Source organism: Macrotis lagotis, chromosome 8 (assembly GCF_037893015.1).
Source record: "Macrotis lagotis isolate mMagLag1 chromosome 8, bilby.v1.9.chrom.fasta, whole genome shotgun sequence".
In the NCBI taxonomy this organism is placed as follows: Eukaryota; Metazoa; Chordata; class Mammalia; order Peramelemorphia; family Peramelidae; genus Macrotis; species Macrotis lagotis.
In genome coordinates this window covers 152,927,395-152,954,794 of record NC_133665.1, presented here as the reverse complement: position 1 = coordinate 152,954,794, position 27,400 = coordinate 152,927,395, and the positions used below count along the sequence as shown (strand labels likewise).

General features: G+C 34.4%; 1 long non-coding RNA gene across 2 annotated transcripts in view; it reads left to right on the top strand.

Annotated features, from left to right (window-relative positions):
• Positions 1-27,400, top strand: part of LOC141495000 (uncharacterized) — a 297,108-nt gene that overhangs the window by 172,833 nt on the left and 96,875 nt on the right. For both annotated transcript variants that reach the window (XR_012470620.1, XR_012470621.1), the window contains one exon: positions 12,275-12,414. This is a non-coding gene — a long non-coding RNA (uncharacterized LOC141495000). The remainder of the gene's footprint in view (positions 1-12,274; positions 12,415-27,400) is intronic.

The following is a 27,400-nucleotide window of genomic DNA, read 5'->3' as shown; positions in this document are numbered from 1 at the left end:
ATGGTCATGGTGCTAACAGTGATTCAGTTGTATAGATATTTGAAAAGATAATGTGATGTGGTAAAACTGAATCCTAAGCTTGAAGTGAAGAAGACTTAGGTTTAGATCCAACTTTAGACTTTTTCTAGCTGTGGAACTTAGAGCAACTCCCTTTACTTCTATAGGCCTGAGATTCTTCAACATTGAAATGAGATTTAACTCAATGATCTCTATGAACCTTTCCAAGTCCAATTCTGTGGTGCTAATCTATTTCATTATCTGATCATCCAAGACCACCAAATCTCCATGCTGGGGGTTTGCTGGGAAATTATTTTTGAAGACCTCAATTATACCCTTTTGAAAGAATTTTATTAATATCTAGAATAGTTCTTGGTTGCCAGAATTTGTTAATTATGTAAACAGGGAGTTATCCAACTGAGCCCTATTATAGCTGTCCATTTACACAGGGGTTCTCCAAGCAGCCACTACCCCTACTTAAACTATCAATAGTTCTCTAGCAGAGACCTTTCCTTTCCCATTAAAAAATGCCAGGAAGTTCCTTGAAATTTTCCTCTTACTTTATATGATATGCCAAGAGTTCTTGAAAGGAAAAAAATGTAATTCACACTGGCCAATTTCTAATTTCACAAACCTCTACAAATGCATTGCAATATTATGGAAAGTTCAAGTAAGGGGTGGGTGGAGCTATTTTAAATCAATCCCTTAATGAGGGTCAGAGTCTCAAAAGAAGCACATAATTAAATTGGAAGTTTGACAGTAATTGGATCCACGGCATGGGAGAGAAAGTGAGACATTTTGCGTAAGATATCTGTCTAAGAGAGGTCTACGGATATTGTCATTCTCCTCTGGCAATTTTCTTATTGCTTAACGAACTGAGGAAGAGACACAGAACCATGTCTAGGAATGTTATTCTATAAGATTCTGGCCCAGAACTTACTTCTCCACCTATTACTGTCCTCCACTTATGAACCGCTTGAGTATGAAATAGTCAGTTGCTCTAATCTTGGTTACCAGTAGTTAAAATGTTAATATTTTTCTGACCATAGCAATTGGAGTACTTACCTTATTGGGAAAAGTCCCTAATTGAAATATTTGATTAGAAAAGGTCAGAATGCTAAAGAATGTAGCTAATCTGTACTCATATTAACATCAAATGAATGTTTCAAATTTGTGATTATAATCAACACCAAGGGGATTTCTAATTATTTAGTTGTCATTTGCAAAGGCTTCATCAATTATTGTCATTTCTTCTTTATGCCACTGCCTCAGAATACAGTTAAGAATGTATTAATGGTCTACTGTGCACAGAAGACCATATTTGGACTTTGGAGTAAGCACTGTGCCCTTCACCCTTCACCAAAAAATGTCAAGAAATGTGTTATATTTTCAGATATCCTCTATTTGGGGAGAAGAAAAACATGAGAACAATTGTCACAAATGCATTTGTATAGTTCTTTGTAATTTTAAGTGCTTTCATATTTATTTTTTCTGTTAGACCTTCATAGCAATCTTATGAAACAAGTGGCATTGAAATTGTCCCTATTTTATAGAGATGAAAATTAGTTTTTAAAAATCTGTGCCTTTTTTGGTCCCACTGATATGAAGAGACAAGTCAATGACTCGAACTCAAATCTTTTGATTTTAAGCTTAGAGTTCTTGCTATCACAAAATTTAAATTACTATAACTCAAGTGATATTCATTTCCAATTCTTTAAATCATAGGCTTTAATATTTCAAGACTTACTATTATACATGAACAGTAGAATATTGATTGGAATGGCTAGGTGACTTCTTGAATAGAACTCTAGGACTGAACTCAGGAAGACCTGAATTCAAATTTAACCTCAGAAACTTATTCTGTAACATAGGGAAGACATTTAATCTCTGCCTCAGTTTCTTCATGTATAAAATGGTAATATTAATACAATTTATCTCTCAAAGTTATAGGGATCAAATAAGAAAATAATAGTAATTGTAGCAGCAGCAGCAGAAGCAGCAGCAGCAGTAGTAACAGTAGTTGTAGTAATAGTGAAAGTACTATTAGTAGTAGTAGTAGCAGCAGCAGCAGCAGCAGTAGTAGTAGTAGCAGCAGCAGCAGCAGTAAGTAGTAGTAGCAGCAGCAGTGGAAGTAGTAGTTGTAGTGGTAGTAGTGGTAATAGTGGTAGTAGTAGTGGTGGTGGTGGTGGTGGTGGTGGTGGTAGCAGCAGCAATAGTAGTAGTAGTAGTAGTAGCAGCAGCAGCAGTGGTAATAATGGAAGTAGTAGTAGTAGTAGTAGCAGCAGCAGTAGCAGTAGTAGTAGCAGCAGCAGCAGTAGTAGTAGTAGTAGCAGCAGCAGCAGTGGTAATAATGGAAGTAGCAGTAGTAGTAGCAGCAGTAGGAGGAGGAGGAGGAGGAGGAGGAGGAGTGGTGGCAGCTGCAGAAATAATAGAAGTAGTAAACAATAACAATTAGTAATCAATAAGCCAATATGCATTGACTCCTGTTAGATGCTTTGATAAATCCGAAAGAAAAGAAAACCAAAGTGAAGTAGACACTGACCTCCAGAAGCTTCCCTTTAAGACAAGCAAAATATACTTATAGTTAAATCTACAAGACAAATTCAAAGTGAATAGAAGGTAATTTGGGTAAGGAGGTCATTAAAAATTAGGGGAATCAAGGCTTCCTGAACAATATAGTGCTTAAACTGAGTCTTTAATAAAACTGGGTCCCCAAAGAGTAACAGTTGAGGAGAAAATGAATATCAAGATGGAAATAGATTATACAAAGACACAGAGATGGAGATGAAACAACATATGGGGTGGGACAGCACATAGATCAATAGGGTCAGAAGCAATGTGATGAGAAGGAAAGTCAGGTAAACTGGAAATGAAGGAAGGGGTCAGGTTATGAAGTTCAGTGAAGGATAGATTAGAATGATGAGAAATGTGAGGTAGGGAAATGGAATAGGAGGGTATTTAAAAATCCTGTTTGAGAGATAAGGACCTGAAAGAGGATGGAGATCATGTGATTGGAGAAAAAGTGTGTATGTGAGAGGTGTTGTAGAGATAAAGAAAACAAAATATAGCAACTAATTGGAAACATGGAGTGAGTAGGAGTGAGGAAGCAAGAATAACACTGAGGTTGCAAACCTGGGTGATTGGAAAGATGTCAGCATTTTTAATATTAAAAACAGAGATCAGAAGAGAAATAGGTTTGGTGAGAGATATACTAAAGTCTGTTTTTAGAGGTAACATTAATAATACCTATGGGGAATCTATTCTGAAATACTAAATACGCAATTTGTATTGCAATTCAGGAGGATGAGTAGAGGTGTATATTTAGATCTTGAAATCTTCAGTATGGTGATGTTAAATTAGCCCATGAACTTTAATGAGAATCACTGAAGGAGAGATTTTAGAGGGAAAGGAGCATGGAGCCTAGAACAGTTGTGAGGAAAAAGCATAGGTAGTAAAAGGGGACAATGATAATCCAACACAGAAAACTTTAAAAAAAACAGTCTATCAGGTAGGGTGAAAATTGGGAGAGAATCCCATGGAAGGGGTAATCAATTAACAAGAATTTATTAAGGTCCTATTATATACAATGTCCTGTGTTAGTTACTGGGTATGCAAGTGCAAAGAATGAAGCAATCTCTCCTCATATAAAAATATATACAGGACAAACTTGAAATAACTAATTCATATGTGTATACACACATACATAAATATTAGTTAAATATAGTGTAGTTTTAGAAAAATGAAATAGTAGTTGCAGGAATCCCTTAAGTCTTCATGAAGAATGCTACATTTGAAAATGACTGCGAAAGAGGAAAAGAAGTCTATGAAGTAGAGAGTAAGATAGGAATACATGTCCAAAATGTGGGATAGCTAGTACAAAACCACAGAGTTGGGAATAATTTGTGGGGGGGGCTTCTTTGATTATTTTAAAATATGGGAGAGAAAATAATGTCTACAAAAAAGGTAGATTGGTCAGGTTGTGGAGGAACGTTATGCTTAAATAGAGGAATTTATATTTTATCTTAGGGGTGATATGAAGTCATTATGTAAAGGAATCACATGGCCAAATTTGTATTTAATGGAAATTTACAATCAAACATGTCAAATACTAGAAAGATTTTTTTCCCCTTAAGAATGAGGATGGTGATGAGATTATTAGATCTGGTCAATAGGAGGTCATTGGTTATTCTGGAGAGAGCATTTCCAATTGATTAGTAAGAATGGAAAAACATTTCAGAGCTTAGTGAAAACAGAGGAATGGGAAGCATCCGCTTTAGATATTTTTCAAGTATTTTGGCTCAGAAACAAGAGATGCAAAATGGGATATTAGCAAGGACCTGATTATCTAGTGAGGAATTCTTCAAGGAGAGAGAAGAATTGGCTATGTTTGAAGGAACCAGTGGATAAGAGAAAACCTGAAGATAAGAGAGTGGAAGATATCTGATGGAAAATGTAGTAGAGGATTGAATCAAGGATAGATTAAAAGGTGTTCACCTTGGATAAGAAACAGGCCAGCTCTTTATTAGAAAATGAACTAAAGAAAACTATGGTGAGAAGATAAAGTCGACAGGTTGTGATTTGAGAAGGAAGAAAGAATAAAAAGCTTTATGATGAATTAGTTTCAGTTTTTATAGTAAAATGTAAAGTAACATTGTCTCTTCATTCTGATCCACTGGCTTATGAGGTCTCAGTTGAAGGTTTGGAGGATGGAATGCTAGAAGAAATATGAAGAGAATGAAAAGAGAAAAAAAAATTAAAAGTCACTCTGAAGAGTTGGAGAATCAGTTCATAAGAAGTAATAAGATCACCTGGCTACACTGCAGTGCAGGTTAGAAGAGATACCATCAAGTTATAGTGTACTAAGTAAGTTTGTATTATTTCCATTCAACCACATGTGAGTACAACCATAAGTTGGTGATAGGAATAATTCAGGACTGGAATTTTAGAAAAGCATAACTGTCAACAGGATGAGGGATCAAGGGACTTGAGAGTGATGGATAGCATAGAACTAAACTGATTTGCAGAATGGTGGAGACTTGGAAGGAGGAAAGATATGGCCAGCATAAGGGTGATGGTCTGGAAAACTACTGAGAAGTACAGAGATGAGCTAAAGACAGAGTATTTAGTGGGGAAAATGACCTTTGGTTAGGGGTTATTTAATTTTTTTTTCCAGTTTTCCTAAGATAATTCAGCCCATACTTTTTTTCATTCAGAGGCAAATTAAGTGAAATGTTCGGATCACCCAGCTATCATGTAGCCAAGGCAGAATTTGATGCAAGTCTTTCTGAATAAATGTCCAAAAGACTTTTCTACTAACTGTCCTACCTATATATTTCTGTTTGAAGTCCCTGTATTCTCCGGAGTTTTTGAGGATCGCAATATTGTATGATTTGTTAATGGAGTTTTTGTTTTGATTTGTGAACGTGTATTTTCAATTTCTCTGTTTTCTTCTTCCCTTTACACCATTCTTAAAGAATCTTTTTTGCTTCACAAAGCTATCCTGCTCAGGGGTCTGGGTGAGAACTTTTATAAAGTTATGCCTTTCAATTAATTTTCCCCCATTTCACTCATCTCAATTCTTATAAATTTTGGGAGATGAAGGTAAAGAGCTAGGAAAGATGGCAACCATAAAAATATAAAAGGGATAATAAATTAACAGATTCATTGAACCTTTCAAAGACTCTCTGTTTTGAATGTCCTCAATTTGTTCAGGCAATATTGGAAATAAAGCATAAGTTTGCATAATATTTGGGTAGTAATGCTAAGTCCCAATGACTTTACAAATCCCTGCTTAATCAGATCCCAACTGGTACACACTTTATTGACCAGAGGAAAAAAAAATCTCTCAACTTACTTGTAGTTTCCCACTTTACAAAGTTGCTAAGTAACTTAGAATTGTGGATAAAAATTATTAATCTTTCAACTCAGCATTTTGTTGCCCTTTGAAATCAATTTCTACAAGTTTGCTTTTTAATGTACACTCTGAAGGGGGATGAAGGGACAGGAAGAAGAATCTTTGCAACCTTTAATGCACTACCAGATACTATCTTAGCAATGGAATTTTTTAGTCTGAAGATAGAGACTTTAGAAGTCCATATCTTGGATTTGCACAGTGCAAGCAAGATGAAGTATCCCTAAGTTTTTTAAAATTCCTCCCCAAAATAAAACAAAACAAAAACCCAAAATAAAAACAGCAACCCACCTGACAAGAAAAATAGAAATTCTTTTCACAAAAATCTCATCTCTTCACTTTACATTCCCCTCCTCCCCAAGTCCTTTATCAGGAATATATTTATAATTATCACAAGATGAAAAGTTGAAATGTGTAGGAGGAAAGGGATATGAGAAAGGAGCTTCGGGTATTTTTCACCTATTATCTCTGAACATTGGGGTACATAGTCCTGTGGTGATCTTTCCTTTCATTTTTATATATGGGGAAAAACTAGATAGGTAATTATGCAATGATAAGCAGAAGATTTCTCAAACAATCCACATGGTAGCAGAGAATTCTCAGCACCACAGTGACAGATTTAGCTGAAGAGCTGTCTCTCAAATGCTGATACAATCATCTTCCCAGTTATCAAGTAGATGGGCTCACCTGAGAAATCCACGTAAGCCTAAATGCCAAAAAGTGGACAGCTCCCCAAACTCAGAAAGTTTTTGAAGGATTATCCTTCCAAAGCACACATAAACCCCATGTTCAGAGAATTAGTCCTCAGAGGCCTTTTGATCTAATCAGTGCTTAGGTTTGCTGGTGATTGCAGAAGCTCACAACATTAAATTTAATCAGGGATGTTGTTCTAGCATGTGGGTGGTGAGTGCACTGATTAATTCATTTATATTCTTGGAATGAGATATGTTCTCCCCGATGGATTGTCATGGTTTGGCCAGTCGGCAGGCTACTTTTTGTTGTTAAATGAGTTCGTTGGTTCCAGTCTCAGAGTCAAGGTAGGAATTGTGCCCATTTCTATTTCATGGATTAGTTAATGAGGTGACTAGAAATCCGGAAATGAAGAGCCATTACAGTTCCCCTTGGCAACAAAGATGAGATGGTTCCAAATATTTTGGTATCTCATTATGATCCCTTCCCCAGAATCCTTGCTTAAATCTGTGTGACAGAGTGATAGGATATCTGAGCAATGGAACTTTTTCAAGAAAATTCAAAGGAGGAACCAATTATACCTAATTCCATATTGTAGAATTATATTATACTATTCTATACTCTAAAATCACATTGGAATCAGAGCATTTTAAATGTTTGAGATGACTATAAATTAAATGATATTTTATTTCTCACCTGTCCTGGACACATTTGGTGAATGAAAAAATTTAGGTCTAAAGCAATTATAGAGAATCATAGTGTATCACACATGTAAAACTAGAAGGGACCTGAGAGACCTGCAAGTTCAACCCCTTTGCTTTAAAGAGGAGAAAACTGAAGCCTTGCAAAAGATTATAAAATTAGAAAATTGGCAAGTCAAGATTTGAGCCCTGGTCCTCAAATACCAAATCTATCACCCTGTTTACTATACCAAGACCTCCTAAAATTGGAGCTCTGAAGCTTCTAAGAATTTCACTGGTCACCTATTTCAATCTCCTCATAGCATCCATGAGGGAAACTGAGTCACTGGAAAGTGAAATCAATTTACCAACATCACATAGGTTGTAAGTTCTTGAAGTGGGCTTTGAACACATACATGTCTTTTAAATTCCAGAATCAACCATCTTCCCCTTGTTCCATCCTGTTATGATTTTAGGACCAGTATCAGAATGTTTTCCTCTGGTTGAAGAAACACATGAATGTTATATTACAGAATATATCACCTGTCCTTAGTGGGATTCAGAGGCATCGTTCATTCAAGGACACATGTCCAATTTTCTGGTGATCTTTTGTTTTTCTGTTCCATATTTAATTTTAAGACTAGGGGTTGGGTTTCAAGATTTATGAGCCTTTTTCTCTTTCTAAATGTTGATATTTTACTACCAAAAATATGAATTCTATACTACAGAGACTATAAATGTGAATTGAAAGTCTTTCTCTGTAGCTTGTTGGCTCCAGCTTGGTATAAATGGGAAGAAAAGTGAAATGGAAAAAAATGGTAAATTTGATATAAGATCTGGGATAATAATCTTATCTCTGTTACTCTCTATTTGTGTGTCCTTCAAGAGGCACCTGGGCATTGGCTAGAGTGCTGGGCTTGCGTTCAGAAAATCCTAAATTCAAAACCAGTCTCAGTAACCTATTAGCTAGAGTGACCCCAGGTGAGTCATTTAATCTCTGAATGCCTCAGTTTCCTTAATTGTCAAAGTTGTATAACAATAGCAGGATTTTTGTGGAGATCAAATGAGATATTTGTAAAAAGCATGTAGTGCAGTGGTTGACACATAGAGACGTGCTAGGTAATTACTTATTTCCTTTCATCCCCTTAGCTAATTCATTTTTCCCCCTCTAGAATTTCATTCTTTCATTTATAACATGAGGGATCTGGACTAAATGATCTCTAATTTCCGTTACAACTTTTAAGATGTCATTATACTAACATTCTCATTTTTCATGTTGAAAAAATATGACATCCTCAAAAGCTAAAGAAGGCTTACAATTGCCTATGGGTGTTAGAGTTTCTCAAATGGTAATTGAAGAATAAGAATCACTAGAATTTATATCAAACTTTTAACATTTTTCCAAGGACTTCATAAAGGTGATCTCATTTGATCATCACAATAATCCTGTGAAGTAGATTACTGGCATCATTATCATCCTATTTTTCAGAAGGGAAACTGAGTTTGAGGGAGGTTAAGTGACTTTCAAAGCTTCACATGATTTTAATAAAATTTTTTGGTTCTTTGGGAGAACTCATCTAAGAATTTATGGCCCTGTTTATTGTCTGAAAGCATTCACATTCTGCTTTAGTCATATAACCTGTGTATATATGATTACTAATAATGCTAGAGTGCTGAATTTTGAGTCAAAGGAAATGGGTTCAAGTTCTGCCTCTACCACTACTACTTTTGTGCCCATGAATAAATCAATTAACCATCCAACCTCCCTCCTTACCACTCCCACCCCCCCCACCCCCAACTGGATGGTCTCAGAAATTCCTCCAGTTTTAAATCAAACATTTTATAATTAAGCTGTGGAGGCTCAGGTTTCTCAGTGGCAAAAATGAGAAGTCTAGAAAAAATGACCACTAATGTTCATTGCAGCCCATTTTTATGAATGCCATGATCATATTTGACCTACCTCCTCCCTTGTAATAATTTATGATAATAGATATCTATAAGTTTCTTGTGCCAAAACCTCTGAAGGAATATGCTGTAACATTTTATAAAAACTTATTGTCTGTTTTGCTTATGATTCTATGTTATAGAAGGGGGAAATGGTACAAAAGGTTATATTTGATGCTTTCCATTAGTGACTTGCATATTTATATCCAGTATATCAATTTGAAATTTAGGATGTTATAATCAGATTCCTGTTCTGTGCTTTTGTAATATAAAATTCTATAAGTATTCTTTCAAAGGCTAGGAATTTAGATTGCTTTGTTGGAAGCATTCTTAGAACTTTTTAGAGAATGTTTAGAAGCTAATATTAAATAGAACAAAATCTCATTCATATGATCCTCACCAAAATGGAAATTCTTTTTTTTTAGGTTTTTTTTTTTTATTTTTGCAAGGCAAACTGGGTTAAGTGGCTTGCCTAAGGCCACACAGCTAGGTAATTATTAAGTGTCTGAGACTAGATTTGAACCCAGGTAACTCCTGACTCCAGGGCTGGTGCTTTATCCACTGCGCCACCTAGCCACCCCCACAATGGAATTTCTAAATGTTGATTTCTGGATTGGGGTCAGAATAACTCAGGAAGGAGTTACAAAATCAGTTAATAGTGAAAATATAATTGTGTTATATATTGTAATAAAGAAATTGTGAAAATTATTGATAAACTTTGGTTGTAGGATAATAGATTTGAAGCTGGCTGCTATAAAACACAAAACATAAACCTGATTTGGGAAAAGTTCAAAGACAGCCTTAGATATTAGGTAGATAGTTGATTCTAGAAGAATCCCCTAATATTTTTCAGTCTCAGTTTACTCATCTTTAAAATGAATACAAAAATAGGACATACCTTGTAGGGTTGTTGTGAGGAATAAATGAGATGATACTGGTAAAGTTCTTAGCACAATGCCTGATAAATCATAACATATTGATAAATGCTGGTTAATGTTTACTACTAAATTGATTGATTCAGAAACCTTTTTAGTATTAATAATGATGATGATGATGATGATGATGATGATGATGATGATGATGATGATGATGATACATAAGGGAGTTTAAAAGTCATCTGTTCCAAACTTCTCATTTTTCAGATGAAGAAACTGAGAACAGAGAGACTAATTTGTCGAGAGTACCACCCATAATTGACTGAGTTGAAAACAGGTCTTTAGTTGCTTTATCTAATGTTCTTTTCTAGCATAAGAGATAGTCTCAGAATATGACCTGGGTCATTTGACTTCAAATTCACACCAACTAATGCTCATTTTATATAAATGGATACTTCTGATATCTATAAGATTTTTCATGACAATCATAGTTGTGGATATCTCTTTCTCCCAATATAGAGATAAAGATATGGACTAGTCTTCTGCTTCTATGTCTAGACCAAATCTACTCTCCCCCACCCCGCCCCATAAGGAAATTTCTTGTAGATGAATCGTTATTTCAAAATTAACAGAGAGCTGTCTAGTCAAGATGGATCAGAGATAACATATGAGTCAATGTGTATACCTGGTTTTCAGGTCCCTCTTCTGTCTACCTCCCCAGTAGAGTCTAAAGTGTACTGTGGTTGCATCCAGTTCCTCATTAAATACTATTGTATTGTATGCATTTATATCTGTAAATGTTATTTCTATTCAGTACTACTGTAGGTTCCTGGAGCCTGGAGACTGATTTTTCTAGCACAGTGTCTTGCCTGTAGGTATAAGTGTTTAGAAAAGAGTCATTTGGGGTTTGTTTGGTTTTTAATTTTTTTTTGGAAGAGTAGTACTCAATTATTTCTCAGGATGTTTTATTAGCAGAAAGCTAGTTTTACTTTTAAATATTTTCTAATTCTGACTTTCTCTAGTTTAAGATTGTCTTACCACTACTAATAAAAATAAGCTATATTTACATTTCTTGGTAAATTTAAAATCAGAGGTGCTTTGTTGAATTTTTAAGCTTATTTTCAAGGTCTGTGAATAGAACTTGGTCCTTGCCTCTCTCCTGGGGGAGATAAAGCAGGAGCCTGATTGTGTAAATATATAGTAATGATATATTAGCATACCATATATAGTATCATATTATATATATATATATATATATTACATAGTATAACTTAAATGCAATATATTATAGAGTCCATATGATGCAATATAATATACTATAATAGAAAGCAATATATCATGTCATAAAATAGGGGAGGATAGGCAGAATGGAACAGGATAAGATAAGACAGGATAGCATTTGCATAGATTAGGTTAGGACAAGGTGGGGTAGGATTGGTAAAAGTAGGATGGTGGGAGAAGAAGGAGAGATGGTGCTCGAGAGGGGACAAAATAAATTATTATCTAAGAGAAGAAAGAGAGACCCTAGCTACAATGAAAGCAGAGACTACCTATAACATGAACATTTGAAGATTTTTTTTATTCTCTCTGATACTTCAAGGAGAAGTCACATAGCTTATCACACAGTGAAATTATCTTTCAATCTCTGCTACACTATAATGTCTTTTGGTTCTAGGATAATTATGAAAATTTACTGATCAGAGACCATGGAAAGTAGCCTGCTTTTTTCTATGACAGTTGAATACTGAATTATATGGAAGAAGACTTACTGAGGAAGAGATGATTCAGAGACCCCACATAACTGATGTCAAGTGTGTGGGGGAAATGCCATGATCAAGAAGTTCAGAATTGTTATGATAGGCCAGCGAAGGCAGAATTTGGAACAAAGAGGAGAGTTTGCAGAGAGACAAATATAGGCACTATATAAGGAAAAAAACACTAAACAATTAGAGCTATTCAAAACAATTAATCATTCAAAAGTAGAAAGATGAATTTCAGGAATTCCTAAATAGCTTGCCATTGCAAGTCTTCAGGCAAAGGTTGGAAGATTTCTTGCTTGAAATTTCATTATAAGGATATTTTTTCAAGTAACGGCCCTGAGATCCCTTCCAGTTCTCATTCTGTGATTCTTTGGCAGTATCTAATACTTTTTTTTCAATTCTCTTCTCATTTTCAAGGACTAATATGGTTATGGCTCATGAGGTTCCATCACCATGTTAGATAACCTGTCGAACATGTTTACCATGTGATAATTCTGTCCTAGAAGAATTGATGATCGTAATTGATCAAGGAGATCCCCAAACTGCCGAAATGAAAGGTAACCGAAGGAAAACATTAGCATATCTAAGACAAGTGTATAGTATATAGTATGTTCTTAGTGAATAATAATAATGAATGATTCATTCATTCTAAAAAAGGAAGCTACAGGCAGAATAATATTCTCCAGATAAAGTTCAACACTTCTTTTCATCATTATGCAAATTTATTGTGAAGTTTACTTTTAAAAACATAAAGAGGAGAAAGGTAGAAGGGAAATATGCTTTTTTATTGAAAACATTAATTAAAATACACATTAAAAATTAATAGTGAATGAACTTTTGACCAAGATGATGGAGAGAAACTACTTTCCTGGATTTCCCTTGGAAATGATGTTCAAGGCACTTGGCAGATTTTGGAGTGACAGAACTCACAAAAAAAATCAGAATAGAATATCTTCCAACAAGATCTGTGTGAGTTTGTGGGGGAATGGGGAGGGGAGAAACAGGGTGCTACAGAGACTAACCTAAGATCCTCAACTGTGTGGAAGATCTCCAGCAGAGGCTTCCACAGTTCAGACTCTACTGCATGGTAAGTGGCCTGAGATACCTCCAACACTGGTGCCCAGGACCCCAATTCAGCAGATACAGCTGAACTGGATGGCCTGACCAGTATGGAAAGCCTCTGGTGTTTCCAGCCTTGAGGGTCTGGCATTTCCTTGCACAAACAATCCAGAGAGAGTTCCCAGGTTTCCCAGTGGCTCTAGGAGTGGACAACTAATATCCCCAGTTCACATGGTTCAGAAAGAGAGTCACTGGAATGACTTAACAGTAGGTATACCGAGCAACCTCCTAAAGTTCCTAACATCAAAGTTCCTAACATCAACAGCCCAAGGCCAGTAAGCAAACCTCTATGGTTCTCAACATCAAAGGTGTATAACTGTGCCCCTCTCCCAAGAACCTTGGGATGGGGCCCAGTAACAGATCTCAAAATGAATAAAAAAGGTTAGAGAACAATAGAATCTATTAAAAGTTACCTTGTAGATAAGGATGGGCAAAACTGAAAGAGAGGGCAGAAAAGGTACTCAATGTGAAACTTTGGAGGAGAATAAGAATTGGTCACCAATCCAAAAAGATTTCTTGGAAGAGTATAAGAAGGATTTTAAAAATCAAATGGAAAAATTGGGAAAAGAAATACAAGAGAAAATTAACACATTGCAACAAAAAGTGACAGAAGAAAATAATCCTTTAACAATACAATGGGGCAGATGCAAAAAGAAAATAATTCTTTTAAAACTACAATTGGGCAAATGGAAAAAGATAACAGCTCCTTGAAAAATAGAACTGACCAAATGGAAAAGGAGATGCAAAAGTTAACTAAATCAAATAACTACTTGAAGAATAGGCTGAAAACAGTAAAAGCTCATGACTCCATCAGAAATCCATAAGAAAAAATCTCCAGAACCAGATGGATTCACAAGTGAAAGTATTTAAGGAATGATTATTTCCAATCTCCAATTTCCAAATAAATGATTTGAAAAAGTAGGTGAAAGAACTCTGCCAAATTCCTTCTGAGACACCAATATGGTGCTGATACCTAAACCAGGAAGAGTCAAAACAGAAAAAGAAAATTATTGACCAAGTTCCCTATTTAATATGGGTGCAAAAGTTTTAGATAAATATTAGCAAAGTTGATTACAGTGAGTTATCTCTAGGATAATACACTATGATCAAGTAGGATTTATATAAGGAATGTAGGTTTGGTTCAATATTAGGAAAACTATCAGCATAATTGACCATGTCAGGCACAACCTGAGAGAAATCATAGGATTATTTTAGTTGGATGCTGAAAGACCTTTAGACAAAATACAACCATTGCTATTAAAAAACACTAGAGAACATAACAATAAATGGAGTGTTCCTTAAAATGATAAATGGTATCTATCTAAAACTATCAACAAGCATTATATGGAATGGGAATAAACTAGAAACATTCCCAATAACATCAGGGGTGAAACAAGGATGCTCATTATCACCACTATTATTTAATGTTGTATTAGACATGTTAACTTTAGAAATAAGAGAAAAAAGAAATTGAAGGAATTAGAATAATGAAGAAACAAAGCTCTAACTCATTGTAGATGATATGAAGGCATTCTTAGATAACTCAGAAAATCATCTAAAAAACTTTGTGAAACAATTAGTAGCTTTGGAAAATTTGCAGGATATAAAATAAACCCACATAAATCATCAACACTTCTATATATTACAAACAAGACAAAGCTGCAAGAGATAGAGAAATTCCTTTTAAAATAACTGTGGACAACATAAAATACTTTTTAGTCTACCTGTCAAGGCAAACTTAGAAAGTACATGAAAACAACTATAAAGCATTTTACACACAAATTCAGATCTAAATAACTGAGAAAATGTGAGTTGTTCATTCCTATAATAAAAATATCATTTCTACCTAAATTATACCACTGACCTAAAATCAGGTCATACCAAACTCCTAAAAAATTACTTTATTGAGCTGGGAAAAAATAGCAACTAAATTCATATGGAGGAATAAAATGGTCAAAAATGTCAAGTGAATTAATGAGGAAAAAATCAAAGATAGGTGCCCTAGTCAATACCATATTACAAGACATCAGTCATCAAAATTGTTTATAAATGACTAATAATTAGAGTGGTGGATCAGTGGAAAAGTTTAGATACACAAGTAGTAAATGACTATAGTAATTTATAATTGATAAACCCAAAGATTCTAACTTATGTGATAATAACTCATTCTTTGATAAAAACTGCTGGGGAAAACTGAAAGATATTTTGATAGAAACTAGACATAGATCAACATCTCAAGATAAGGTGAAAATGGCTACTGAATTTAGACATAAAAGGAGCTATCATAAACCAATTAGGAGAACAAGGAATAGTTTACCTGTCAGATCTATGGAAAGGGAAGCATATGACCAAAGAAAAGGTAAAGAACATTATAAAATGTAAAATGGATAATTTTGATTGCATTAAATTGAAAACTTTTTGGACAAATAAAGCCAATGTAACCTTGATTTAAAGGAAGGAAAGAGGATAGGAAAAAATTTTTTACAACTAGTGCCTCTGACAAAGCACTCATTTCTAAAGTATATAGAGGTCTGAGTTAAATTTAAAAGAATACAAGTCATTCCCAATTGGCAAATGATCAAAGGATATATATGAAAAGGAAATTCTCAGATGAAAACGCTATAGATCATTATTGACTAGAGAAGTAAAAATTACAACAGCTCTGAGGTACTACCTCACACCTGTCAGATTGGCCAATATGACTAAAAAGGAAAATGATCAATGTTGGATGGTATGTGGGAAAACTGGGAAACTAATGCATTGTTGGTGGAGCTGTGAAATGACCTAAACTTTCTGGAGAGTAATTTGCAAATGTGCCCAAAGGGGAAGTAAACTGTGCCTACCCTTTGACCCAGCAATACCAATACTAGGTATGTATCCCAAAGAGATCACAAATATGAGCAAAAAACCAACATATACAAAAAATATTTATGCAAAAAAAACCCTAAAAAAATTTATAGCAACTCTTTTAGTAGTGGCAACGATTTGGAAATTGAGAGAATATTCATCAATTAGGGAATGATAGAACAAATTGTGGTATATGAATATGATGGAAGACTATTGTTCTATAAGAATCTTGAGGAAGGGAACTTCAGAATAGCCTGAAAAGACTTGTCTGAACTGATGCTGCGTGAAGTGAGCTGGACTGGAAGAACATTGTAACAATAACAGTAACACTGGGAAATGATCATCTGGGATGGAGTTGTTCATTCCTTTTTTTTTTTAAGTTTTTTGGCAAGGCAATGGGGTTAAGTGGCTTGCCCAAGGCCACACAGCTAGGTAATTATTAAGTATCTGAATCTGGATTTGAACTCAGGTCCTCCTGACTCCAGGGCTGGTGCTCTATCCACCACCTAGCCTCCCCATAGTTGTTCATTTCAATAGTACAATAATCAAACACAATTCTAAAAGACTTTTAATGGAAAATATCCACTTACAGAGAAGGAATGGTTGAGTTTAAATGCAGAGCAAAGATTACTATCTTCAATTTTTTAAAAGTTGCCTTATGTATTTTGTTTTTTTGCCCTCTAATTTTTTTCCTCTTCTGATTTAATTCTTCTTTAATAATATGATTATTATGGATCTCTGTTTAGCATGGTTATTCATGTATAGCCTATATTAGATCGTTTTCTGTCAGGGGCATGGGGACCAAAGGAGGGAGAAAAATATGAAATTCAAAACCTTTCAAAAATATTGTTTTCTAAGTTGCATGTGCTTGGAAAAATAAGCAAAATATTTTTAAAAATTAAATAAATAATGGAATTTACTCTCATTTGTCCAATTAAGTTTAATATCTTGGGGTCAGATCTGAATTCAAGTCTTGCCAGGGATACATAGAGAGTAGCTATTATGATTATGAATATATCACTCAAGCTCACATTGCCCCAGTCTCCTTTTGAAGATGATAGGTTGCAGATTAGTCACTGATCCACAGTGATAGAAAGGGATTTCCATCCTGAGAATTTGCTACAGTAAAGAATGCAGAGATTGAAAGATCAACCAAACCCAGGACAAATACTTAAAAATACTCTATTTTATCTGTGGTATGTGAGTTTTTATTTTTATTTTTTATAAACTGGATTTCAAAACAATTGTTGTCTTATATAAAACTCTGTGTAATATTTTAGATTTTTAAAAAAACATTTTGAGAAGGTATGAAAAGGCTTCATTACATTACCAAAGGGGTCCACGACCTAGAATCTCAGAGAACTAAAGAAATGTGATCTTTTTAAGAAAAAATTATACCTTATGAGACTGTGCCTAATTCAAATCCCTTGCCCTAAATGGCTCTGCACTCTTTGTCTGGGCAAAGAGGCTGCCTGAAAGAGAAATAAAGGATAGAAGAATAGAAGAGAAGGAGGAAAATAGGAAGAAAAGAACAGAATAAGGAAGAAAAGGAAGGAAGGAAAAACTAAGGAAACAAGAAAGGGGAGAAAAGGAAAAAAGAACAAGGGAATTAAGAAAGGAAAGAAAGGGAAGGAAATAAAGGAAGCATGAAACAAGAATTAAGCAAGGCTATTAGATGGGGAACAGTTAGTCTAAGAACTATAGGGGAACAGGATTGGAGAATGAGCTTTGTGACTTTTAGCAGATCATGTTTCTGTTTTCTTTTAAAGGAGACATAATAGTATTTGCTTACCTACTTCATAGGATTGTGATGTGCAAAGCCCTTTTAAATTTTCAAGTCCTTTTATACATTTTAGATCTTCTTATTAGAATACCAATAAACTGGCTTGTTTTAGTTTTTTTAAACTAGATTAACAGCATTATACAAAAATTATTTTTGAAGAATATAATCATCCATTCATTTTGAAAACCTTCACATTTTATCAGGATTCTTCAAGTTTCAAATCATTAGAATCTCCAAATTCTCCAAAAAGTGGTTATCTAAAGCCTACTGAAAAATGTCCATTGAAAGGGTACTCACAGCCTTTTGGAATTGTCCACTAAGTTTGGGATAGCATTGTTGGACCCCTGATTGACTCAGAGCAAATATAAAAAGAACTTTTTTTCACTTGCATGTCATGACATTATCTGCCTGATGTCAAGGTCTTCTTCAAGAAGGAAGGTCAAACAACAACAGTTTTTATTGCTAAAATGTGTGTTTGTATATTTGTGCATGTGAATATTTCTGTTTTCCTTTCCCACAACAGTGAAAAGACTGCTTGGCACAATGGAAAGAGTGTCAGCCTTGGAGACTGTAGGAGTTAGGTTCATATTCTACTACTAACATATTGGCTAAGCATCAGACCTTGGGTTAGTCATTTCTACTTTATGTGCCCTAACATCTCTCAATGATTATAATTCAAAGAGAAGTAAGAAACCTGTATTGATAAACAGAGTTTCTTTTAGCAGAGATTTTTCTTTATTGTTGAAATCACAGGACCAGTACCTAACCCTAACCTAGTGTAATAATAAAATGGAATGAACAGCAACAAAAATATAATTGAAAAGGAACATTGTGAAATTTTTATGAGCATACTTGATCCCAAAGAAGAGATGCTAGAAGATATCACTCCTTTGCAAAAGCAGGGGACCATGGGTATGAAATACTAAATATAATATCAGTCTTTATGTACTAAAAAAATTATTGCTTTCTTCTTACAACATATCTTTAACTAATCACCAGTTATCAAGGGATGCCTATCTTTATTTCCCCACTGTTTTATGCCACACAAAGACTATCACTATAAACATTTGGGGATTTGGGAACTTTGCTTTCTGTCTTTAATGTCCTTAAGGTAGATGTCTGATAGTGGGATTGTTTTAAAAAAAGAGAAAAGGTTAGTCATTTGTCTTATATTCTTTCAAATGGAATTCTAGAACATATATGTGTGTGTGTGTGTATATATATATATATATATATAATATCATAACTATAAACATAGTTTCACATATTCAGAAGAAGACTGAAATAGATCATTATTATAAGACTGGAAGGAATATCCTATAGTTGAAAGTTTAAAAGAAAATAGAAAGGGTGAATCCCAACATAATAAGGCTCACTGGGCTATTAGAGTGACCTTCAAGTATTTTGAAGTAGTGTTTTTTGTTGTTTTTATTTTGAGTTTTTTTCATTTGTTTTGATTTGTTTTTTTTTAGAAGCAACTTTGGATTTATCCTATGTCATTCTGGAAGGCAAATGGAGAAATAACAGATGCCAATTTGAACTCAGTGTAAAGAACTTTCTAATAATTAGACTATCTGAAAATTGAATAGTGAACCTGGCAAGGTCATGAGTTCTGCAATATTTAGATATCTTCAAGCTAAACCTAGATGATCATTTATCTATGACAATGGAGAAGAGATTTATCCTCCAGCTGACATCCAGTTCTGTTGTCTTTGAGATTACTTGTGATTGTATTATCTTAATAATCTCTAGTCTCGGATCCTACCCTTTCCATAAAATCTTCCATGATCACACCAGGATAAAATGCTTGTTTCTCCTTCTAAGTTCCAATTGAAGTTATTGTCTATATCATTAACTTGGCAATTAATTGTATACTGCCTTATGACATCTATCATTTTCTTAAACTGTAATTTTAATATTTTAATTCCATTTTATGTTTTTTTTCTCATTTAGCTTTTTATTTATTTCTTTTTTCTACTCCTTCATATCCTCCTAAAACAATTAGAACAGAACTTTGTAAATAGTAGGTATGCTGTTTATATCTTTTGATTCCTGATTGTGATTTTATCATTGAATCTGGTAAACAAAAATATTTGGGATTTAATTTTCCAGATCTTTAATTGTTGCAAGATAATATTGGTTAAAAAATCTTTTAAGGGGGCAGCTAGGTGGAGTAGCAGATAGAGCACCAGCCCTGGAGTCAGGAGTACCTGAGTTCAAATCTGGCCTCAGACATTTAATAATTACCTAGCTGTGTGGCCTTGGGCAAGCCACTTAACCCATTGCCTTGCAAAAATGTAAAATAAAATAAAAAATATTTTAAGAAACTTAATAAACAGGATGATACAGAAAAAAAATGTTGTGTTTTAAGGTCAGATGGTCCTCAGTTCAAATCCAAACTATCACTTCCTCTGTATAAATGAGAACAGGTGCATACACTGTCTTAGTTCCTTAGCTGTTAAATGGATAGATTATACTAGATGGAATCAAAAGCCCATGCCATCTCAAAACATAGGATCCGAAGATCCAAAATTGAATGATGTCAAGTTTTCTCTTGAATTAAATTTCTTTTGGCTTTGTATTCCCTTCAAAATTTTGTTTCAACCTCCTAGTCCAACTTTGTTATATATTTTATTTTATTCTTCTCATAGTCTAAAATTCCATCAAACACGACCACTTGGTGTTATTCACAGGCAATATACCACTTCTATCCCCGAGCCTTTGCAGATGGTTACCACAAATAAAAACTTTCCTCATCTCTGCTTCTTAGAATCCCTTGTTTCTTCCACAATTTCTCAAGAATCTCATTTTTATGAAGTCTTCCCTTTTCCTCGATCAAAAATAAATACCTAAATAAATGAAGAAAGGAATGAATGAATTTATCTGTGATAAATTTTATAGTATGGATTTATGTTCATTAGCCTCCACATTAAGCCCCTCTAGGGCAGGATTATTTCACTTTAGTAATTTTATATCACCAATGCCTTACTGTTTCTGGCACATCATAGGTACTTAATATTTACTTCTTAATTGCTTGATTATACAAAATGAGAGGCAATAGAAGTATACACAGATTCAAGTGCCATTTAAACAGTACCAACTCTGATATCCACTTGTGCCACTCGATTTTGAGCAAATTGTTTATATTCTTAGCATCTATTTCCTTATTTTTAAAACAATATTGAACTAGATCCTGGAGATCTGGAAGGAAACTTTAGAGGTCAGTCAATCCTTTTCTTTAATTCTATAGATGAGCAGGCAGAGACTTAGGGATGCTAATTGACTTGCCTAGGGTAATATAGATAACAAACACCTGAGATGGAATTCCATACAGGTCTTCCCCACTCCAGGGCTATAGTTAATGTACTGGGTTGACTCTTGGAGAATCTCTGAGACCTCTTTTAGCTCTTCCTTCTAAGATTTTATGACTCTTAATATTACAAAAATAGGTACAGTCGATTTGCATTTGGAATCTGTTCTTTGGTGTCAGGAGATCCACCTTTAACAATGAAAAATCATCACCCAGAGTGACAAATCAAACTCTCAAGGTTAAAGCTCTAATTGTGACTTTTTCTTATACCCCCTCCCCATTTGTAACAATAATAGAAACATGATTCTGGCAAACAATCAGTGTGCTCAGTGGTGAACAGAAAGAAAATCACTGAACAAAATACCTCTTGCCTTGGTTTATGAATATTAAGGGGCTATGTGATAAAGTAAAATCCAACAATCAACTTTTGCCTTATCCCATCTGTTCTCTCTTTTGGATATTTTCTCTGGAGGGAAGCAATTGGAGAAAAACACTGAAGGGCTAGAGGATGCCAGCAGGCTCAGTCTGAATGTTGTAAAATATTCTCTCCTTTCAACTCCCCCTCCAGCTCCCAATAGTCTAGTTTCTACCAACCCCCCCACCCGTTGCCAATGGGTGCAGCTGGATGGTATTGTACACCTTGCAGGGACTTTGTTATGAATATTTGTTTAGTGAACAGCTATACTCATCATCATTCATCTCCCTTCCCCAAGCCATACCCCAGTCTCTCCGGCTGGCAATATTCTCCTTAAAGCTAGCATAGACCCTTCCTAGCCCCCCCACACACACCTTCACTTTTCCCTTTCTCACTTGGCAAATATTGATCCCCCTCTATTGTAGGTAAGAAGCACATCCATGGTTCATTTCTCCTAGCTTCCTTGTCGTGGGAGACTCAGCGAGTTCAGCGCAAGGCTACTCATTGAATTGATCTGTCGATTTCTCCTGCCTTGCATGGCTGACTAACCCCGGGGAATCGGTACAATCCTAGAGACTCAGGGGATAATGACTAAAAAAAATCAGCAGAAAATTATAAATTAGAGATTTTGTTTGTGAAAGTCAATCTCTTCAGAACAAACATTTTTAGAGGTGATTATAGCTGTCACTGTCCAAAACCATATACGTACTTAATGTTTGAAATTAGGACTGATATAAATTAAATAAAAAGAATAGTAAGCATTTATATAATACTTTAGTGTTAGCAAAGCATTCTATGTATATTCTCTCATTTGATCTTCACAACTCTCTAAGGGAAATAGCATTATCATCCCCTTTTCTCAGATGAGGTAAACTGAGTTTGAAAGAGGCGGTATCTTGCCTAGGCTCATATAGCTAATAAGAATCAATTCTTCCTGTCTTCACCGCCTACCCTATTTATATACTAGTTTATATTTTGTAAAAACACTTTATATATACATTATTATCAATTATTATCAATTGAGATGAAAAAGAGCCCTGAGAAGTAAACAAAGTGTATGGTTTGATCTTTGTTTTATAAATGAAGAGTTTGAATTCAAAGCTGTTAGAGATTAGGTCTATTGTCTATGTAGCCAATTATCAAGTATAGCAGGTAAGTGTAGGGATAATAGATGACAATGTACCCAGTTCTCTCTTGTGTACTTTCTGATTACCACTCTACTGAAAATTGGAATCAGAATTAAAACTCAGAAAACTAAAGAAGTTTATTTGGGTGCTTCCAACCTTTCCTATATGTTCTCTTTTTTCTTCTTCCAGTGCAACCTTTCCCATATAACGAAAATTATTATGTTCCCCCAAAATCTGCTTGTAGAAAATAATCAGATAAATTGATTCATACTAAAATTTATATATATATATATATATATATATATATATATATATATATATATATATATATATATGAAGAGAGAGACAAAGTATTGTTGAAAACAATGAGTCAATTTGCATTCCACCTTAGACACTTATTTGTTTGACCCTAGGGAAGTCATTTAATAGCTTTGTTTCCATTTCATTGTTTAAAATATGGTCATAATATTCTCTGTAGCTCTCTATTTTATGGGGTTACTGTGAGGACCAAATGAAGTAATTTGTATAAAATGCTTAATTCAACATTATACAAATCTTACACACACACACACACACACACACACACACACACCCCTTCTAACATTTTAGGTACTTTCTGAATCATTTTTCTCTACAAACCATAGCTCATAAACCCTCATCCAAGTTTGATATATTTGTTTTTGCTAGTTAACGGGTGACATAATTCACAACAAACATCTTTAATAAAATTGTTATGTAATAAAATAATAGAAGTGGGAAGAGTGAATTCACATGGGAAACATGTATCAGAATACATATGTGATGTACATGAGAGATCTCATGTGACCAGGATATATACCCATGTGGATGGACAGATACAGAGAACAGGTGTCTAGGCTACAAGCTCTGAACTCTCCTCCAGCTATGGATTTTTAAATCTATGTTCCTTTGGAGGTCCAGCTTGTATTACCTATCCTATAAAGCTTCCATTATCTTTTAAATAGATCTATTGCCTTTGAATTTCAATACCCTTTCCTGAATGGACATTGTTACTAAGAGGATTAAAGTACCATGTCTTCTCTTCAACTAATCTTTAGCAGTGTAGCTCTTTTCAGAGCTATTTTAAGCCTTGATCATGAAAGATGCTGTGACTAGGAAGACTCTACCTTGTCAGGATGGACAAATGTCTCTTGACCAGTTTTTCCACAGTTATCTCAACTATATACTGGGGAGTGGTCTATTTAATTTAGTTCTTATAGTCTACTCTTCCAGTAGCCTGCCTTCACTACTGTCTACTGTGTACCTAATCTTTTCCACTGATCAGCATTCTAATTTTTAGCCAGTACTAGATTGTTGGGATGATTACCATTTTGTATTATATTTGAAATCTAGGACTGCTAGCATGCCATCTTTCATATTTATTTCATTGTCTTGATATTCTTGGCCTTTTCTTCTACCAGATGAATTATTTTTTCTTGTTCTAGTCTTTAGTAGTTTGATATGACACTGAATAATTAATTAGCTTATGTGGAATTACTTTTATTATAGTGACTGAACCTAACTATAAGCAATTAATATTTCTCTAATTGTTTAGATCTGTCTTCATTTTTGTGAAAAAATTGTTTTGTGATTGTATTCATTTAATATCTGCTTTTGTCTTGATGTGTAAACTCCTTAAATATTTTAAATGGTCTACATTTATTTTATATGAAATTTCTTTTTCTATCTCTTTCTGACTTTTTTTGCTTAGTATTTAGAAATGCTGGTGATTTATGTAGCTTTATTTTGTATCCTGCTACTTTGTTGAAGTTGATAATTGTTTCAACTACTTTTTAGTTGCTATTCTAGAGTTCTCTAATTTTACCATTTTATCATCTGAAATAACTGATAATTTTATTTTTAATTGCCTATTTTTATTCCTTCAATTTTTCTTCTTCTGTTGCATAGTTAGCATTCCTAGTACACTTTTGAATAATAGTGGTAATAATGGACATGCCTCATCCCTGATATTATTGGGAAGAGTTCAAGATTTTCCCCATTATTATAATGCTCATTTTTGGATACTTGCAAATGTATTCACACTCATGTATATGGTAAATGGGATTTTGTAAACCTTTTTATCACTGTGCTTTTATTTCTATAATTCACTTGACATACTGAGCCACAGCTTTCTCTTTGATTGTTTCATAAGTTTTTTGAGTCTTGTTTTGAGAAAACCAAAATGTAAAAAGGATCTTGATCTATTGATTCACTTTGACCGCTGGATTCAGAGTTAAGCTTTCAGATTCTACTTTCTTGGTATTGAGAATTTTGTACTTAATGGATCCAAAAGATATTTTGACATCATTGTAGAAAATTTTCACAGGATGTAGAAACTATTCAGTGTTTGTGTTTGTGTGTGTGTTTGTGTGTGTGTGTGTATGTGTGTGTGTGTGTGTGTCTGTGTACACGTGTGTGCCTATATCTGTATTTGATTTATGGGAAGGAGAGAGGCACATATAAACTGTTGGATAAAGTGATAGAATTTTTGAAAACTAAACAGTTCTTTTCTGCAGAAAAGACAACAGGTTTAAGGCTAGGTAGAACCATAAAGGGCTTAAGCTATCTCCCTGAATGTATTTTTTATATTTGTTTTAATATCATTCAACTAGTATTTTTTTTTTAAAAATAGAGAAATATGTTGCACATGAACTTGAGCTGTTTTGGTGTTTACTCTCTCTCTACTTCTCTGTTCCCCTACTTGCCCCTTCTAGTCCCTATCTTCTCCTTCCTTTCTCTACTCTCCCCCAAAAAAAAACCAAAAGAAAACAAAATTTTTAATTGTACAATTTTACCTAGAAACTAACTCTGTTGGGGACAGATGAAAGAGGAAAGGAGAGGAAATGAACCTTACTACTAAAATGAAAATTACACTTTTTGGCTGTCATCAAACGGGGTATCTGTTCTTATCAGTTCATTGTATTAAATCACACATACTTGGCAGTCACTTTCTCAGAATCACAGAATGTCATGATAGAAAGGAGCTCAAAGGCTATTTAGTTCTACTTGTATCTAAATAGGAATCTCTTCTATAATATAACTGACAAGTGGTTATCTTGCTTTTGTCCAAAGATTTCAAGTAATAGAAAAAACACTATTTATTTTTATATGATTCATTCAACTTTTGGATAGCTCTCTTTGTTAGGAAGTTTTTCTTTTTATCATCCTGCATTTTCCTTCTCTCCCCCCTCCCCCCCACCAGTCTCCAACTATTTCTCCTAGCTCTTTCCTATTGGGTCAAACGAAACAGATTTGTTACCCTTTTGAAATTTAACTCTTTAATCCTTAAAGAACACAGTCATGTCCTCTTCAAGGTTATTCATTTCCAGGTTATACACTCCTGCTTCCTTCAGCCAATCTTGATCTGGCAGGAACTTGAGTTATACCTGTTGCTTCCCTTTGTCATCAAACTTTTAAATAGTGTTCTTAAACAGTGATAGTTAAAAAGGACGCAATGCTCAATGGTAGGAAGACAAGAAAGCAACTTCTCACTAATGCTGAACATGATAACGCCTGAAATATAAATTACTATATTGTACCTGTTTTTTGCTTGCTCCACATATTATCCATTAGAGGCCAACTGATCACTCATCTTGGTTTTTTCCTTTCATATTGCTGTGCAACCAGTCTTTCCCATCTTTACACATAAAATCAACCTTGAAATGAAAAAATGAGATGTATTTTTCTTTTATCTCTTAGACATTATTTATTTTTATTTTTATTTCAATATTCATCATTTGTATACTTATCTGTGCCATCCAGTTTTCTACCATTTCTAGTTTGCATCATCAGCAAGTTTGCAAACCAAGATATTTACTTTGCCTTTATCCCTGAAAAAAATATTAAACAATGTGTTATTAGGCAGAGATCCCAGGGGCATTCCACTACAAACTCCCTTCCCAGTTGATATCAAACAATAAATGACTACACTTTGAATCTGGTTGTTTTATCTGTTTAAATACACTCATTTGCACCACTACGAGCTCAGATCCCTCCATCTTTTTCCCAAGAATAATAGGAGATTTTGTTGAGTGTTCTATTATCTAGGAGAATTATAGCTATAGCATTGTTCTAAATCATGCAGCTAGCTCCAAAGTAGATTAGCATATTTTCTCTGCTAAATTTGTGGAGTTTATTGTTTGCATTTGGTTAAGTCTATTATTTGGGTCAACTGAATGGCAATGGATAAAGCATTTGCCTTGGAGACAGGAGGACCTGAGTTCAAATCTAGCCTCAGACACTTGCTAGTAGTGTGACCCTGGCCAAATCACATAATCTCTATTTTCCCCTCCAACCCCAGTCCCTCAAAAAGCAAACAAACTTGGAATCCAGAAGATAGGAAACACTTTTATGTAATGTCCATTTGACAATACAGATCGGCAGTTTGTCTGTCACTTATTATTAGAGAGTGCTATGTAGCCCATGAAGCACTTACGTGACTTTTCATCAAACATTTGGTAAGCGTCAGGAGGACCTGAATTTAGACCTTAATGAATCTAAGTCTGGCTCTCTGCAAAGTTCTTGCAGACTAATTTTCAACATATTATGTGGTCTTTCAGCAAACATCTAAATTCAAATTCTGGAAGAAATTAGAACACACCTCAGACCACATCAGACCACACTTCTAATCTAAAGGCATTTTGGTGACTTTGAAAAAACTGTCTTTATAATAAGATTTGAATTATTTTTATAATGAGTTACACAGTGGGCTTGCAAACAAACACAATTTGCAATAATAAAGTATAGTGAATGCATTTGAAAATTAACCTAGCATGTTTAATTTTCATGCACTTCTCCTTCTAATGCTTATTGTTATGTAGTGCTATCCTGGTGCAAACCATTTGATTCCTTAGTGCTTTTCTTTATAAATGAGGCCATCCCAGAGGTGTTATTGTTATTCTATAGGGAATAAATTGAGCTTCCA